The sequence below is a fragment of the Rhinoderma darwinii genome, chromosome 13 (genome assembly GCF_050947455.1).
Source record: "Rhinoderma darwinii isolate aRhiDar2 chromosome 13, aRhiDar2.hap1, whole genome shotgun sequence".
NCBI classification, from domain to species: Eukaryota; Metazoa; Chordata; class Amphibia; order Anura; family Rhinodermatidae; genus Rhinoderma; species Rhinoderma darwinii.
In genome coordinates this window covers 36176386-36189489 of record NC_134699.1, presented here as the reverse complement: position 1 = coordinate 36189489, position 13104 = coordinate 36176386, and positions in this window count along the sequence as shown.

The window sequence follows — 13104 nt, the reverse complement described above, 5'->3', positions numbered from 1 at the left end:
CCCGGAGTCGCCTCTTCACTGTAGACGTTGACACTGGCGTTTTGCGGGTACTATTTAATTAAGCTGCCAGTTGAGGACCTGTGAGGTGTCTATTTCTCAAACTAGAGAATCTAATGTACTTGTCTTGTTGCTCAGTCGTGCAGCGGGGCCTCCCACTTCTCTTTCTACTCTGGTTAGAGCCTGTTTGTGCTGTCCTCTGAAGGGAGTAGTACACACCGTTGTAGGAAATCTTCAGTTTCTTGGCAATTTCTCGCATGGAATAGCCTTCATTTCTAAGAACAAGAATAGACTGTCGAGTTTCACATGAAAGCTCTCTTTTTCTAGCAATTTTGAGAGTTTAATCGAACCCACATATGTAATGCTCCAGATTCTCAACTAGCTCAAAGGAAGGTCAGTTTTATAGCTCCTCTAAACAGCAAAACTGTTTACAGCAGTGCTAACATAATTGCACAAGGGTTTTCAAGTGTTTTCTAATCCTCCATTAGCCTTCCAACACAGTTAGCAAACACAATGTACCATTAGAACACTGGAGTGATGGTTGCTGGAAATGGGCCTCTATACACCTATGTAGATATTGCATTAAAAACCAGACGTTTGCAGCTAGAATAGTCATTTAACACATTAACAATGTATAGAGTATATTTCTGATTAAATTAATGTTATCTTCATTGAAAAAAACTGTGCTTTTCTTTCAAAAATAAGGAAATTTCTAAGTGACCCTAAACTTTTGAACGGTAGTGTATATATATATATATATATATATATATATATATATATATATATATATATATATATATATATATATATATATTTATATATAAACACAACAAAAGCTTGAACTGCACATTCCATCAAAATGATACAAAACGTGTTTGCAGGTGCAAGAACACCTGTGACTGCAAATATACAGCAGACAAAGAAATGGTGACAGCACACTGCGAACACTAATGCCACCTAAGCCACTAAATATAAATAAATATGTATTACTGCCAAATCTACTTATAAATAGGGAGGTTCTTAGTGCACATTTTGATCAAAAAGTGTTTGCCCACCTGCCACGACAAGGCGACCTCTGTAAGGTGGGGACCTACTCTGCACATACACCCAGAACTGGGACTAAGCCTACATATATATCTGGGGATGGTAGGAACCAGCATTGAACTAATTAAAATCACCCAGGGCAGAATGAGAGGAGTGCAAGAACAAAAATGGAGGCAGTCACTAACCCCACATATATGAATCACATAAACACAACAAAAGTGTGAACAGCACATTCCAACAAAATGATACAAAACGTGTATGCAAGTGCAGGAACACCTCCCATTCTGCCCTGGGTGATTTTAATTAGTGATTTAATCTATTTGTAAGTAGATTTAGCAGTAATGCATATTTATTTATATATATATATATATATATATATATATATATATATATATATATACATACACAGTATATATATATATATATATATATATATATATGTAGCCTTTTAATAGTGTACATAGCTTTTAAGAAATTCAGTAAGGCCTCTTTCACACACAATTTTTCTGCCGTTTAAAACTGCATCAAAAAGCACTTGCTGTCACGATCTGTGGGTATGGGGCACCCACTGGGCTGTCCCGCCGTAGCGGGAAAGCAGCTGGCCAAACAGTGTACCAAGTCAATGTCTATATAGTCCAAGCACAAGGGAACCTGTAGAGTATTCAGACAGTAGTAACGGCTAGGCTCAGATGGGACCTTGGCAGCAGACACCAAGCGTGTAACACAGCAGGCGTGACCGATGGCAAAACACGACTCCAACTTTCTAAGGCACAGGAACAAGGGTAGCACAGGATACAGGATTCAGGTAGCAGGTACACACTGGAAACGGGATAACACTAAGGGACCATTTGCAAGACTAACACGGGTAAACACAACAATGCTCAGGCAATGAGTGAAAGGTGATCATGGGTAAATTTGTTGATTATTTTCATGTGCACGCTGCCCCTTTAATGCCGGGCAAGGGCGTGCGTGCGCACCCTGCGAGACACAGCAGAACGGAGCAGAAGTGAGCACTGGTGTCTCCTGGGGAGGAGATGCGGGCCAGCACTCACAGATCCATGGCTGCAGCCGTCGGGGGGTGAGTAATCCCGACGGTCCGCAGTCGTGGACACTACAGTATCCCCCCTCTTACACCCCCCCCTCTTCTTGGGAAAAGAACGAGAGAGGAACTGTTTAATGAGGGCAGGATCATTTAGGTTCTCTTCTGGCTCCCAGGACCTCTCCTCTGGACCAAACCCCTACCAATACACCAAATAAAACTTTCTTCCTCCTACATTTTTGAAGTCCAGGATCTCATTAACCCCGAATACATCGTAAGAACCGCTGGGAGCAACTGCAGAGCTAGGTGTTTTTGTGTAGCGGTTCAGGACCACAGGCTTCAGGAGGGACACATGAAAGGAGTTGGGGATCCTGAGGGTAGGAGGCAGCCGAAGCTTGTAAGAGACAGGGTTGATTTGCTGTAGGATCTCAAATGTCCGAGGAACCTGGGAACAAACTTGTATGATGGCACCCTCAGTCGGATATTCCTTGAGGATAACCAGACCTTGGTATATGGAAGACACAGAGGTGGCTCTCTTCACCTAGCATCTGCTTTTCGCTTCATGCGATCGACTGCCTGCAGAATAGAGGACCGGGTTTGCTGCCAGACCTGTAGAAAATCTCCAAATGCAGAGTCAGCTGCAGGTACCAGGGATGTAGCCGGAACAGGAAGAGGAATTCGTGGATGTTGGCCTTAGACAATGTAGAATGGTGTGGAGGTGGTGGACTCACCTGTGTGGTTATTGTACGAGGACTCGGCCCATGGAAGAAGCTGTACCCAATCATCATGCTGCATGGAGATGAAGTGGCGAAGATAATTCTCCATGATTTGGTTAATCCTCTCGACTTGGCCATTAGACTGGGGATGATAGGCTGAAGAAAACTCCAACTTCACATCTAGGAGCTTACTGAGGGCTTTCCAGAATTTCAAAGTGAACTGAACCCCCGATCAGACATGATATGAAGAGGCAAACCATGCAAACGGAAGATGTGCTGGATGAAAAGATTCGCCAACCGAGGAGCAGAAGGTAGGCCGCTCAGCGGAATAAAATGAGCCATCTTCGAGAACTGGTCCACCACCACCCAGACCGTATTGCATCCTGCAGAGGAAGGAAGGTCAGTGACAAAATCCATTGCTATATGCTGTCAAGGAGCATTGGGCACAGGCAGATGTTGGAGCAGACCATCAGGCTTGACGTAAGCAACTTTGTTGGAAGCACACACAGTGCAGGACAAGACAAAGTCCACAATATCTTTGGGCAGCGTGGGCCACCAGAAATTACAGGCAATCAGATCTCAGGTCTTACGAGCACCCGTGTGCCCAGCCAGTTTGGAGCTGTGCCTCCCAGCGAAGGATTCTCCTCCTGTCTGCCAACAGCACAAAAGTCCTCCCCGGAGGGTTGTCTCTTCAACTAATCCTAGGCATTTAAGTCCTTTTGGCTTCTGAGGACACAAACGCACAACATGGCCTACGAGGCCGCAATACAGACAAAGTCCTGAAGTGCGTCTGCGTTGTTTCTCCTGGGCTGACAATTTGAGCCGGTCCACCTGCATAGACTCCTCTGGTGGAACAACTGGTGAGGGCAGCAGGGATTGCTGGAAAGTAGGAGCCAGACTGGGGAATCTTCTCTCCCCACGAATCTCTTGGGATCGCTCCTGGATACTCAAGTCAATCCGGGTGGCAAGAAGAATGAGGTCATCCAGGGTAGATGGCAGATCACAAACGGCAAGTTCGTCTTTAATCTCTGCCAGAATGTAGCCACCAAGGCCTCGTTGTTCCAGGACAGCTCTGCCGCCAGGGTACGAAACTGAATGGCGTACTCGCCTACGGAAATGTCAGCACAGATGCAGCTGCTGACGAGACTCGTCCAGGTTCCTCAAATACCGTACGAGAAGTTTGTAGGAAACACTGGAAGTCACGGGTCTCTGGTCCCTGATGCTCACAGATAGGATTCGCCCATGCTAGGGCCTTGCCAGTAAGGAGAGAGATGATGAACGCGATCCTTGCGCCATCGGAAGGAAATGCTCTGGCATATAGACTGAAGTGGATCTGGCACTGGTTCAGAAATACCCTGCAGGTGCTTGCTTCTCCATCGCAGCGAGGAGGTAGTGGCAGCAAAAATCGGGAGTCGGCACCGGTACTGACAGGAGGTGTAGTAGGAGGAACAGCCGGATCAACAGGAACAGGTGCCATGATGGCTGCAGCTTGCACATCCAGTCGCAATGGAGTTCACTGCCAGGAGGAGTTGGTCTGAAGGTCTCGCAGGTCTGTCTGCATGGCTTGTGACGTCGTCATGGTCCTGGGTTGATTAGCAGGGTCCATGGCCTGAGCATACTGTCACAATCCATGGGTATGTGGACCCACTGGGTCGTACCACCGTAGCGGGATAGCAGCTGGTAAAACGGTATACCAAGTCAATGTCTATATAGTCCAAGCACAAGGGTATCTGTAACAGTTCAGACAGTAGTAACGGCTAGGCTCAGATGGCTCCTTGGCAGCAAACACCAGGCGTGGTATAACACAGCAGGCATGACCGATGGCACAACACGACTCCAACTTCCTAAGGCACAGGAACAATGGTAGGACAGAATACAGGTAGCAGGTACTGGAACACTGGGAGCTGGATAACATTTGCAAGACTAACACGGGTAAACACAACAACGCTCAGGCAATGAGTGAAAGGGCAGAGCCCTTTTTATAGTCCAGGGTGATCATGGGTAAATTGATGATTATTTTCATGTGCGTGCATTGGCCCTTTAAGGACGGGCACGAGCGTGCTTGCACACCCTACGGGACACAGCAGAGCGGAGCGGAAGTGAGCGCTGGCATCTCCTGGGGAGGAGATGCGGGCCAGCGCTCACAGATCTATGGCTGTTGCCGTGGGGGAGGGGGGAGTAATCCCGACAGTTCGCGGCCGTGGACGCTACACTTGCATTATTAAAATGTAACATGGAGGCGTGTCCGGATGCCGAGTGAAGAGGATGTGTGAGGCAGGAGATTTGCGCTACTTTCGCCATTAGTGGCTCAAACAGCAGCGAAAATTAACCAGGACACACGCTCCTTGTGCCTGCTTACCTCCCTTCATCCTGGAGTGTTCTGCAATAATGACGATGAGTAAGAGGAAAGGTCAGGGTCCGCCGAAACTAGCAGCTTTTTTCCAGTTGGTCTCCCAAGATGGCGCCGGAACGCTACTAGCAGCTACGGAGGTGAACACATCCCCTTCTGCCAGCCCTAACATATCTCCGGTTGTGATAAACCTCCAGACGAGCTGACCACCCAGCCTCTCTCCGGAGAAATTACCCTTTCCTCCATTCCTCTCTCAAGAGGGGAATTTTGTAGCAGTAGCGCTGCCTCCATCTGATCTACCAGTCTCCTCAGCTGAAATGAGACTCCTTTTCCAAGAGTTCAAAGAAGCTCTGCACAATGACATTCAGTCAGCAATCTCCATTATGCATGCTAATATCACAGAGGTGGGGGAGAGAGCAGCTCATTTAGAAGAAACAATGGAGGCATTTGTTAATGCTCACAATTATCTGGTTGACACCCACAATGACATGGAGGATGATATTTCCATTATAAAGCTCAAGTTAGCTGATCTGGAAGACTGCTCCAGGAGAAACAATATTAGGTTCAGGAACATTGAATCTGTCTCAGACACACAACTACAAGAATTCCACTCCGATTTATTTGTAGCTCTCATTCCTACAGCTAAAGAAAGAGATCTCCTCATTGACAGAGCTCATAGAGTTCCTAAACCAAAGAACCTTCCCTCCAGTGTGTCAAGGGACGTTCTTGCACGCCTCCACTTCTATTATTTTAAGGAGGCGATAATGAAAGCGGCAATCCATAAAAATGATCTTCCAGAACGCTTCCAACAAATCTCCTTATTTGCAGACCTCTCCCATGCCATTCTATCCAGGAGAAGAGAATTTGCAGCATTCACGAAAATTTTGAGAGACCACAGCATCTCCTATAAGTTGGGATACCCCGTTAAACTGATCATCATGCACAATGGCACTACTCATATTGTTCTCGATCCAAAAGATGCAAATTGGTCTCTCTACCAGCCACAAGATGGCGACAGATCCCCTCCTAAGAAAAAACCTCCTCCAACTCTTGCTCAGGAATGGATAAAATCAAAGGATGGCAGACACTCTCGTGACGCTACTTGAATACAGGACTAAGGCCTCTCAGGTACCACCTATTCTTATGGATAACTTTCTTTCCGTTGCTTTGAATCTTACAGTTGTCATTTACAGCATATGTTTGATTTCCTCCTCATGTCACATCCCTTTCTTACATGCACAAAATAAGTAAACTACCTTTTGCTTCATTGCTCTGATTGACGGCACCGGAGCTCCTTCTGCCTCTATTTGGTAAATTTTGCTCTACCTACTATTTGGAACCACCCTCCATTTTGGGTTGCCTCGTCTGTGGCTTCCCAACGGTTCATTTTTAACTTGGACTGCAATTTTCTGCTATATTGTATAGTGCTTTGTTTATTTTATTATGTTTTGAATTAGTGTTTTACATGTATTTTTTTCATTTTTCTTTTCATTCAAAGTGATAAGATGGTCAAAATTCATTAATCCAGATGCTCTTTTGTGCTCTTTATCTTCCCATCTATACCTAAGGCTTAAATCAACTACTCTATGTATGTATAAATGGTGTTTAAAATATCCTCCTTGAACGTTAGGGGACTTAACAGTCCCTTTAAACGCTCACTGCTATGGAAAGAGATTCAAAAGCAAAAATGTGATATCTGTTGTGTCCAAGAAAACCATCTCCTGCAGTCTGACTCAGTGAGAGTACATAATCGTAACGTTTCCGTGACTCCCATAGAATTGAACGGTAGTTACGCAAACATCGTATCTCGCATGCTACGCTGCTTCCGTAACTGCCATTCACTACTATTTACACTGTTTCAGTAGCTCCACTTGTAACCAAGTGGCTGCTGGTTCAAGTCCCCTAGGGGAACTAATAAAATGTGTAAAAAATAATAATAATATATTAAAAGTTGGGAAAAAAAAACAACCTTTCCCCATTTTTCCCTAAGCACAATGTAAAAAATAAAATTATTTGGTATTGCTGCGTCCATAAAAGTCCCATCTATTACAATATACAATTATTTAACTCGCATGGTGAGTTTAAAAATTTAAAACCTCAAAATCGTTTTTTGATCACCTTAGCGCTTAAAAAATGAAATAAAAAAAAAAGTGATCCAAAAAATCGTATGTACCAAAAAATGCTACCAATAAAACTACAGCTCGTCCCGCAAAAAATAAGCCCTAACACTGCTAAATCGATGAATGCAATATAAAAAAAGTTTTGGCTCTCAGAATGTGGTGAAACAGAATAAATTATTTTTTAAGAAATAATTTTTTTACTATTTTCTGTTGTCTAAAACCTGTGTGCATCTTATAGTCCGAAAAATACGGTACTTGGCATGCAGATTTTGCTTGATTGGTTTTTGGGCACCATGTCTAATTTGCAGAGCCCCTGAGATACCAGTACAGTAGAAACCCCTGAGAAGTGACTCCATTTTGGAAACTATACCCCTCAGGGTAATCATCTAGGGGTGTAGTGATCATTTTGATCCCACACATGTTTCATAAATCGTATTAGAATTAGGCAGTGAATATGAAAAAATATTGTTTTTTCAAAAAATATGTAGTTTTGCTCCCAATTTTTTTATTTTCACAAGGGGTAATAAAAGAAGCAACACCACACAATATGTTACCCAATTTCTCCCGAGTATGGCAATACCCCATGTGTGACCCTAAACTGCTGTTTGGGTACATGGCAGAGAACAAAATGGAAGGAGCGCCATTTGGCTTTTAGATCGCAGATTTTGCTGGACTGGTGTACAGGCGCATTGTCGTATTTGCAGAGCTCCCTTAGGTACCAGAGTAGAGTGGAAAACCCAGAGAAGTGAAACCATTTTGTAAACTACACCCCTCAAGGCATTTATAATTTGCTTTGACATATGAGAGGGCTTAGGCGTGAAAGAGCAAATGCGCATGTGAGGCCTATTTGGATGATTTTCGAAGCATTGGCCCACAATGGCAGGGCTCTGGGGTTAAATAGTAAAACAAACTCTCAAGTAGTGAACCCCATTTTAGAAACTGCACCCCTCAAGGCTTTTTTTAGGGGGTGTAGTGGGCATTTTGATCCCACAGTTTTTTTTTTATTAGAAATGAACGCTCAGTGGATGGTGCAAAGTGAAAATTGCAATTTTCCACAGGTATGTGCCATTTTAGTGCACAATATGTTGTGCCCAGTTCGTGCCACTGAATACAAATACTTCAAACTGGGTTCTCCCGGGTATGGACAATAAAATCACTTTTGTTTCAAGTAATGTATTTTTTGTGTCACCATATTCTCAGAGCCATAACTTTTTTATTTTTCCGTCAAAAAAGCTGTGGGAGGGCTTGTTTTTTGCAGAACGGGCTGTAGTTTTTAATGGTATAATTTTGGGGTACATGCAACTTTTTGATTACTTTTTTTATTCTGTTTTGGGAAGGGTGATGACTAAAAAACAGCGATTCTGGAATTGTTGTTTTTTTTTATTTTTTTTTATGGTGTTCACTGTGTGGGTAAAATAGCATGATACTTTTATAGTTTGGGTCATTATGGACGCAGTGATACCACATATGTGCACTTTGTTTTTTTATGCTTTCCGTTTTTGTCCTACAATAAAAGACATATTATGGGAAAAAGGGCGGTTATTGTTTTTTTAAACGTGAAACTTATTTTTTTTCTTATTTACATTTTTATTAACTTTTTTTTGTCCCACTTGGGGACTTGAAGGCATGAAGCCCTGATCGCTTTTCTAATACACTGCACTACCTACATAGTGCAGTGTATTAGAGCTGTCAGCTATTCACTGACAACAAGCCTATTGGGCTGCTGAGCCAGCTCCATCACATACACGTTCTCAAGGACATCTGTTTGGTCAGTCTGCTGTCACTGACCAATCATAGTGATCGCCGGCAGGGGACCGCTGTGATTGGTCCCCTGCCATCTTACTGTGCCAATCAACTGTCATAAACATTTGATGGCACAGTTCTGTCACCCTGTGTTTTGACAGGGTGATACGGTAGTTGTTAACCAGGACGCACCAGTACATCCCGGTGCCTTAAAGCACTGCAATACAGGACGTACCGGTGCGTCCTGGTGCAGCAAGGGGTTAAAGCTTGTGTTATCCTGCCCCTGGCACTGTATGTAAGCACACACTAAATAAGTATCTGTGTCAATTCTGAGATAATTTCTGGATTTTCCTTTTAGATGAGCTGAAATAAACCACACTTTCATATTTCCTAGAAGATCCATTAGCAAAACACAATTGACTAGTCATTTTATTTATTGCAGTTTGCATATCATGGGAAAATAATATTGATAATTCAACACGCATGAGAAAATATTATGAACATTCTGTCTATGTGTCTTTAAATGAGAACATTACATTACATTACATATCACCTCACTTACAATACCTAGAAATCCGAATGACCTCAGTGCTTAATAGATAGATATATGCAGCAGATCAATAGCATTACTTTACCATACATTTATAGCAATACAATTTTATAATGACTGGTTCGTATTCATTCATTTTCCTAATCTTTGTTTGAGTTTATGGGATTGTCCACTTTGGACAATCTGTTTTTGTTAAATGTTCCCCAACAATAGAGTGACTAACTGTTGTCCCGCTGCTGGGACCTCTAACGATTGGCTGTAATCTATGAGGGAACCTGGCAGAGAGTGTTCAGTTCTCCTGCAGCGCCACCACAGGCAAAATTTATTATCACATGGTTCAGTACAGGAGCAGTGAACTGTGGGAATATTCAACACATCACCATCTGGTGGTCTACCATAAATTTCACGTCTGGTATATTCCCTGGTATAAAAGCAACTCAGTAACATAATGTTATTATTGTAATGGCTCCCTTTAGGCTGAGGAATGATTCCATTAAAAATGCACACATTAACAGCCTTTGTCTCCTGACGGATTTTTATGGAAAGCATGAGGTATATGAAATTCCCCACTACTGGGCTTAACAATCAATTACAATAATAACCTATATGACTATTCTAATTATTTAATATGTTCTCTAAAGGGGCTAAATATGCTTTAAATAATACCTATAGTTACAAAAAAAAAAAAAAATCGCAATAACTTCTTAGGTCTCTGTAGTGTATTAGATGTTGCCCAGCCAGAAATATTTGCGTCTAACCTCCAAGTTTTGGGATTTTTTTTCCTCTGTAACAATGCACATTTTCTCTCTCCATGACCTCTCCGTGGTGCCATGTAAGGGATGTTTTGTCTGTACTGAACCAATTAGATGCTCTCCTGCTGCTCAATCTCAACGTCTTTTTCTAAAACTATAAGGGGGAATTTATTAAGATTAGCATTTCATACACCAGTCCTAATCTAAAGTTCGCTGAAGTATAATGCCCCTAATTTATTAAAAGGCGCACATCTCCTTATAAATTAGGCACACCTTTGGCCATCCTTGCCCTAGATTTGCGCTATAGTTTACGCCAGTTTCATGGCGTTAATTATAGAGAATCTGTCCGGTCCCATCCCTTGCACTGAGCCACACTTGCTTTTGTAAAAATAGCAAAGGCAGAGTAAAATGGCAAAGAATAGCAAATTATTGCATGTATATGGTGTGCGCCATAACTTGTGACTTTTCAATACTGGCGTATAGCCGTTGAGAAATTCCCCCCTAAGTGAGAAGCTGCAGCTGAATCCCCTCATGCTCCTCATCCTCCTTCCTTATATGCTACTCATTTACGCAAACAAGTTGTAACGATGAGTACGTTAGAAATTAACTTTATTAGACAGGATTTAAATAAATAAACCTTTGTCATTTTTTTATGCACTTTTTATCATATCTGCTTATGAAGAACCATCTCAGTTTAGCTGTTTTCATGGACATAATGTATCTTGATGTTCTCAATCCTATTCTACTAAATTGAATACCAGTATTTCGGGTCATTTAGTGTCTTATGTAATGTTAAATGTCTGTGTGTTTTAGATTCTTTTGCTACTTATGGAGTTTAAATCTAAATATATAGCTTTACTTTGTTATGTATTGTAATTTCCCTTTGGATATGTGCACACGCTAGCTTCCTTTTACGTCTGAAAAGAAAGACTGTTTTCAGGAGAAAACAGCTGCGTCGTTTCAGACGTAAAAGCACCTCCAGGTCTGTGACGCCCGTAATCTTGAGCTGTACTTCATTGACTTCAATGAAAAACGGCTCAAATTATGTTGCAAATAAGTGTCCTGCACTTCTTTTGACAAGGCAGTCATTTTACAGCTGTCAAACGACGACGCGTAAATTACTGGTCGTTGGCACAGTACGTCGGCAAACCCATTCAAATGAATGGGCAGATGTTTGCCGACGTATTGCAGCCATATTTTCAGGCGTAAATCGAGGCATAATACGCCTCGTTTACGCCTGAAAATAGGTCGTGTGAACCCAGCCTTTGGGTTTGCATGTAATTGTGCTATTTTATGCCCCATTCTAATGCTCTGGAAAAAAATTAGTGCAGATTTATAAAAGCGTCGCTAATTTTGAAATCTAGAGCATGTTCACTTTTTTTTACGGTTTCCATGTTGAAAAAATACGGATTAGCTCCAATAGAACTGAAGTTCGTGCGGATCCACAAGCCTGCTGAACAGAAATATGACTCTTTTCAAACTAAGATATGACTCTTTTATGCTCATTTGCATACGGTGTGGGAACACTAAAAAACTGAACACTAAAGCTACAGAGCCGACTAAGAAGACAATTATAGGTTATATAGAAATGATTTGTCACGCATTACCACCTGATATTGCTGGTTTAACAGGTGAAATGCTGGTGACAGGTTCCCTTTGGCTGGATTCACACGAGCATGTTCGGTCCGTAAAGGACGGAATGTATTTCGGCCGCAAGTCCCGGACAGAACACACTGCAGGGAGCCGGGCTCCTAGCATCATAGTTATGTACGACGCTAGGAGTCCCTGCCTCTCCGTGGAACTAATGTCCCGTACTGAAAACATGATTACAGTATGGGACAGTTGTCCCGCAGCGAGGCAGGGACTCCTAGCATCGTACATAACTATGATGCTAGGAGCCCAGCTCCCTGAAGTGTGTTCGGTCCGGGACTTGCGGCCGAAATATGTTCCGTCCTTTACGGACCAAACATGCTCGTGTGAATCAAGCCTTTAAGTCACTCTGTGTGTTCATAAGACGGGTATAATTTGATGTGATTCCTAGCACACATCACATGCGCTGGCTACAGTATGAGTGATTTATATGTTAAAGATAGACATGCCTTCCTGTCACTCATTTTAAATTTTTAGTTACAATGTTGGGGATGACAAGTTTTGAAAATAGTGAAAGTGGCACATTCATTACATTTAACAATAGGTACAGCTTAAACATCCCAGCATATATTTTCATAGCAGAAAAGAGTATGCCATAAACTAAGTACAAATACAGCGTTAAAATATTTCCTAAGCCATTAATTTCTATTGCTTCTATAGGAAGTTTTTTTTCAGCAACGTGGATAACTCATCTTATAGATGCAGACAGTTCGGAAGAAATGGCAGTTACAGAAGGCGCATGGTTCACAGCAGGGTGGTGCAGGGGGCTTACAACTGGATTTAAGAGGCACACAGTTCGGAGGCGACGTCCATGCTTTCTTTTTAAGGCGATCTTTTTTCTGCAATATAATTGGTAATAATTATCAATTTCAGCAAGCACAATAAATCTTGATAGCCTGATACAAAATTACAAGAAGTGTATGATCTTATATATAATTGAGTTCTATAACATAACATAATGCATCCCAGAAAATATCATGTCTGAGTGGATTTATTCCATGTGTCTTGCACTGGCATAAAATAATTTTATGCTTAATTTATAATCTTATAATGACATTTGAAACTACTGTAGATTACATCAGACTACCCATCAGCACATGAAGTGGTTACTTTTTTGACAAAAAGGGGTTAATCAGCAGCTAC